Source organism: Strongylocentrotus purpuratus, unplaced genomic scaffold (assembly GCF_000002235.5).
Source record: "Strongylocentrotus purpuratus isolate Spur 01 unplaced genomic scaffold, Spur_5.0 spur5_scaffold_15, whole genome shotgun sequence".
Taxonomy (NCBI): Eukaryota; Metazoa; Echinodermata; class Echinoidea; order Camarodonta; family Strongylocentrotidae; genus Strongylocentrotus; species Strongylocentrotus purpuratus.
This window is the reverse complement of record NW_022145600.1, coordinates 35,190,343-35,196,827: the sequence shown is the minus strand read 5'-3', so window position 1 is coordinate 35,196,827 and position 6,485 is coordinate 35,190,343.

The following is a 6,485-nucleotide window of genomic DNA, read 5'->3' as shown; positions in this document are numbered from 1 at the left end:
ATTGCCATCACTTATGAGGGGTATCACATCTTGTTCGTTAAAAAAAAAAGAAGATACATTTCATTGATTACAATAATAATATTTCATACATCAATAATCTAATGTCCATTATATTCAAAGAATAGAATGGATGAAGCTATGCCAAAGCTGGCGCTATTCGACAAGCTTGAGCTGTGACCATTGTTCATCATCAGTACTGTACCATACTCCATTCCTCGATTGGATTATCTTACTTCGTCTGAACTTTGACAATTGCCGGCTATTTATTTGATAGGTATATAGATTGGACTCAACACATTGCGAATTCAGTGGAGAGATCTTTTACTCACATTTTATATGCTTATTACTTTTTCAAGACTTATGAGCAAATTTTTAATAGGTAGTTTAAATACACCTATCATACTTTACAGGAATTTGAGCAATATCAAACAGGTATTTATCTCTGATCTTTATTTGTGTACAAATACTCTCAACTGATGACTTTCTTACTTTTCTCGGTTGTTGATGAACACCTTTAATTCATAGAATAATTCAAATCGTTGAAATACTAGTGAATCTAAAAAGAAAAATAATTCGAATTTCTTGTAAAGGGAATTTACAAAGCTCAACTTGTCACCAATCATTTGAAAGGTGAGCGCCAGCTTACGATCAAAGTTGGTCAACTCACTCGATGTAAAAGTACAAGTATGCAGTGTATTTTAGAGCAAGTTTACTTGGATATATTCGTTTATCTAAAAAAAAAAACACGGGGCTCTGCTTGGTTGCATTATTGTTGTTGTTGAATACAGAATACAGGTTTGGTGGAGGGGGGGGGGGTAGCTTTGGGGCTAAAGCCCCTTTCACGTGCAGGCTCCCCCCCTCCCACACTCACAAAAAAAAAAAAAAAAAAAGATCATCGCTCCTTAGAAACCAGCAATATTACTATAAGAAGCAGTACATAAATAGGCTGTTTTTGATATGTAACCAAATTTAATGAGTTGCCTCGATAAAAACTAATTAATTCACTTGTTATAAATACATGTAGCTGTATCGTAAGAGTCAGAAAGCGAATTGCATGCAGTATTTTTTACTAGGTAGGACCAACATTATGGCTGGGGGTTAATGACTTGTCACATGGCTGTACTTCAATAATAATAGCATGTGCTGTATATTAGAAAAATAGTAAGAATTGTAAGGACACATAATAAAAAACGAAAAACAGGGGAAGGGGTTGTTCTGTTTCCCCATCCATTCCAATATATATATATATATATGACTAGTATGTTGCATAAAGATGAAAGTGTGAGGAAAGTGGTAGATAAATTTCTCTAATAGTTTCAGAGCGATCGCATCGTTTAGACCATTTTATTAGCCTACTACATGTAATAACTGTATAGCTTACAGAAAATGTCATATGTTATTCTAGTAATTATTGATAATGCTTCTATTTGTCAACAAACAATGAATTTATTTTCTTTCCTAGAATCTTGGTTACCGTAAATCACATACGGGTGCATTTTTTCTTCAAATCTCTCTCTCGTTACCCATTCATTGCCTTACTTTATAACTGATGAAGCATTTTAAAAGCTTTTTACTTCTTCTCCAACCGAATTCGAATTCGTTTTGTACTACCAGTAAAAGGATTGATGCAGCAGACAATTGAAATATGCATGTGTTTACTCTGGGAGTATTTAAAAGATAAACTGGATGAATATGATTTTTTTCCCGACATAATGGAGAACAAAAGGAGGGCATGGAATAAAAGAGCAAGATGATGAAAAACAGTCTGCGAGTATATTCCTTGACATCTAACATTCTTTTATAGTATCGTATTGAATTGTATGAATAGAAATATTGGTCTGTTTACTTTGGAAGTAATGAAAATATAAGAGGGAGATTCCAATATAAGGAGGAAATGATCGAAAACTAGTCTGGGACTTTAATTATAGACATCTATCAATTTCGTATCGTATCTACAACTCGGCAATTATATTTCGAGGCATATCCCTATTTTTCTGTCAATGTTTATGTGGAGGCATTTTCACCCGTGACATCTCGAGATTACTGACAAAGTCAACGTACGTACGTGACTGAATGGGTGTCTTGTGAATTTAATAACGTTTCACTTCAATTTGATTAGGACAATAAGATAGATCTTGGGGTGATTTTTTTTCTTCTCCTTTTTTGTTTGAACTTGTAACATCATTCTAATAAAGAATTTTCCTCCCCGCCACCGATCTTAAGTGTGTCATCTTGATAATGTTTGCAGAGTCATCTATGTTGCACGAAAGGGCATCTTATATTACAAATTTATAACAAATAATGTGAGCTCGTCAATGCATGTGAACAAAAATCCACTGTAGTTGTTAAGAAAACAAGTTTTGAGACATGGGTGTAATTATGTACAAGTGTGTTTCGGTATGCAATGTATTCAATAAAAACAAGCATGAAAGAGGATGGGAATGTGGAGAGAGAGAGAGGGAGGGAGAGGGAGGGAGGGAGGGAGAGGGAAGAGAGAGAGAGAGAGAGAGAGAGAGAGAAAGAGAGAGAGAGAGATTGTGTGTGTATGTGTGTGTGTGTGGGGGGGGGGGGGTTGTGCCAGTGAAATAGTACTTTTCAATATTTTTTTGATGCTGCATAATATTTATAGTTTTGAGAAGAACCAGTATAGAGCTGAAGTTGTCTTTATTTAGCTATTCTTTTTTTTAAAGAAAAGACAATATAAAATGGCCACTAATAAAAGCGCTTACAATATTATTACCCGTGACGCAATGACGCTCATGGCGCGTATACATTATTACCCTGGTTATAGACAAGCCGCCAAAGTAACTAGTGCTCAAACATACCAGGTACCCATTTACACCTGGGTGGAGATTGGGAAATGTAGAATAACATCTTGCAAAAGGAGGTTAGTGTCGGTCTAAAATTTGAACCCTGTACCTTGTGATCTATACAGTCCGATTACTTATTTACTAGACTACAACAACTCTACAACACATCTCCAACTGACAACGTGTTCTTGGATGACACCCATTTTCTGTATATGTCAATACTTTAATAATATAATAAATAATTTAAAGCTACAAATCTCGGTCTCTGCGTTCACTCGCGTTCTTCGAATAAACTTATTAGGAATGAAATGAAAAGAAAAGCTTTATAAATAGCTCTCTCGTGTCTGATCTCACCTGTTATTTACATAACTAATTATCAGGATAATTAAATAAACATGGTCTGAGAAAGGTATCTGTATTACAAGAATTCCTATTCCTATTGCTCCTTCTTCTTCACTCGGAAGCAACTCCAACACTTCTGAGCGCCCGTCATAGCTCGAACGTAGAGCCTTTCGGACAAGTACGTTTCACTTCTCCACAAGAAAGTTTACATCAACTCCATCACCATCATCCTCATTAGGCCTGTTTTCACTAGCTCGAGATCGCCAAATACCCCGCTATTTAAACTATCCCGATCGCAAACTATCCAGCTAATTTGCGTTTTCATCAGCCCGAAGTTGCAATTAGCGGGATATTTGGTCGGGATTGTCATCCCAAGATATTTTGCAAAATATCCCACTATTTGGCAAAATATCCAGCTATTTGTCCGGTGTGTCTTCACCAGACCGAACGCTGAGCAAAATATCTTGAGCTAATTTCTCAAGGTCAAGCTTTAAGTTTCGAGGTTGAATCCCGAGCTGATGAAGACGCGCTTTGTAACTTCGGGATTATTTTCCAAATCAGAAATAGTGGGCTATTTGGCAATCTCGAGATGATGAAAACGCGCCTATAGTTCAGTTACCCCTTCCCAGGATCATGTTAGGGTATACCCTTCTCCATCTCACTATCGTAAGTAATGATCAAATGTAGGAATGAACATCTTGGTGTTTGGACACTCCAACTAGAAACAACATTCGAGATTTCATTTCCAATTTTCCCCGGCCTGAGAGTTAAACCTAACTGACATCCACAATCCCGCCAGGAATGCCTGCCTCAAATTGATTACGTCATTCAGGTGTGCCAGCAGATAGGGTCCCCGTGTCGTGCGGACGGATTCGGTGACGGTCAACATGTCAAACATCGTCAGGAGCACCAAATTGACGGGCGATTTTGGTTGTTATTATTGTTTATATTGTTGTTTATCTAATTTATCATCAGCAATAATATCAGTATTACAACCGATAAGGTATTGGGCAGACAGCAAAGACTTTCGATTACAATTTTGATAGTCTTGTGCATCACCAATCGAAATGGGCGAATATTGTTTCACTGACGTAGTACGGAATCCTAACATAATATCTATGGGATATAGAATAAAGTGATGAAAGTGCCATTGACTTGATTTCTTGAAAGTATTTATGGCCGTGGAAATGAGTCAAGGTACAAGCTTAAACCATCAGAGGATCTGTACAATTCTGCATGGGACCCGTTATATAAAACCTACCATTGATTCTAACTTTGCCATCAATAATAACTACCGTGGCAACATCACTCAACAGCCAACCAAATCAAGGTTTCCATGGAAGTTACCAATAATGACAAAGTTACCATCAATGGTAAGTTTTATGCAATGGGATCTGGTATGTTCTGTTTTATAGGGCCCCTTGGAAGAGCAATACAGGGCCCCTTGGAAGAGCAATACTCGTTATTGAAAGGGCCACCCTGTATAAAGAAGACTTGAATAAATAAATAAGAATAAATAAATTATAGATGTTGACTGTGTCATGCGCACTGAACTAAGCCGAGCGGATTTGTTGACGGTATAAAATCCACCAGAGGAGCCGTATCGGTTACTCATCTTATTGTTCTTTGTAGTTCTGTTTGTCTTTGTTTTGATGAGGTATTATAGACTAATTGATATTTGATTGTGATGGGGAGTCTATATCCCTTGTAATGTGCAGGCGCATTATGTCTTTTTTTCACACACATTTTTCAAAGAGGTGGGATCTTACGCTACTATGCCTGATTATGTCGTCTTAATGATCTGGTAATTCTCCAGAATAAATCGCTTTATCAAGGAAGCTGGTAATGTCTAGGTCTTATCAAGACAGTTTTCATGTCCTAATTTCCAAACTTTATCAACATCTCACTTATCCCGCTTCTTCTTCATATTCAATCGATTTCCTTCATCATCTACCCGTTTCCTTATATGCATGTCTCTTCGCATGCTAGTACTTGTTGTAAAATACTTTAAAATATATAATCCCACAATAATTCCGATTGTTGTCTAACACAGCAGTGCATTGCCACAAATCACTTAATTGAATGCAATTCTAACGCAGGATGAAATGCGGTTCACAAGTTAAAGATTAATGTGACACGAAATTAAACTTGAGTCTATGAATTAAATCTATAAATATGCAACATATATGTGGAAAGTATATTTTCACGCAAAAATCCACAAGTTTTGTTTCATTCTGTAATTTTCATTCATAAGAATTGAAAATCATAATGAAATGATTTAAATTATTAAACATTACGCCTTATGTGAAGATTTAAAGGTTTAAATCTCAATGGTATCCATTTCCGGAGGAAAAGCGATTTCATTCAGACATCCTGAATGCCTCAAGTATTTCTTGTCTTCACATTAAAAGAGTAAAATAATAGTTGGTTCCACGATGAGGCAAAACTGTTTATTCAAACCTTGAGAAAAATTGCTTTCCTCCAGGGGGTATTACTACAAATTAGTAATTATACGTCCTGCATGCGTATAAAATCTCCGCTGGCAAGCCATTCTAAAATCAGTGTCATTGAATCCCCTGTTCCCACTCGTTAAGATCGTTATAACCTAAATCGTTTCATTGATCTATATAGCTTCGAGGTATCCTTCCTACTAATTCTCAAGATTAAAACATGAAGTGTGAAAGTTATATGCAGGCAGTCACGCATATAGCCGGAGAGCATGCATGGGAAATCAATGAATAATATGGCATGGTAACTTTCTTTAAATTATTACGTGATTTGCATGAGAAATCTTCTGCGAGTTAGTCGCTCATCGAAAGCAGTTTGACAAAACATCCCCTGCCTTCTTTGTTTTCCCTGAACATTTGAATACAATTGAATTATAGAGGCATGTCTAATCCACTTATCCGGACAGGGGACGGAGTTCGAATCCCTGCTACAGCACCAACGTCCTTTGGCAAGATATTAATCTTCATTCGCCACACTCGACCCAGGTGAGGTAAACTGGTAAGTGTTGGGCAAGGTTGACATGCTTAAGCGCTATACAAAAACCCATTATTATTATTGATATTGTTATTATTATTATTATTATTATTATTATTATTATTATTATCATTTTCATTCATATTAGTAGTAGTAGTAGTAGTAGTAGTAGTAGTAGTAGTAGTAGTAGTAGTAGTAGTAGTAGTAGAATTAGTAGTAGTAGTAGTAGTAGAATCAATAAAACTGTCATTATTATTGTAATTATTATTATTACTATCATTAAATCAAAGTATTTAAACTACAACTTAATGACAATGCATCGTACAAGCGTTGATGACACTTGTTTGTCTA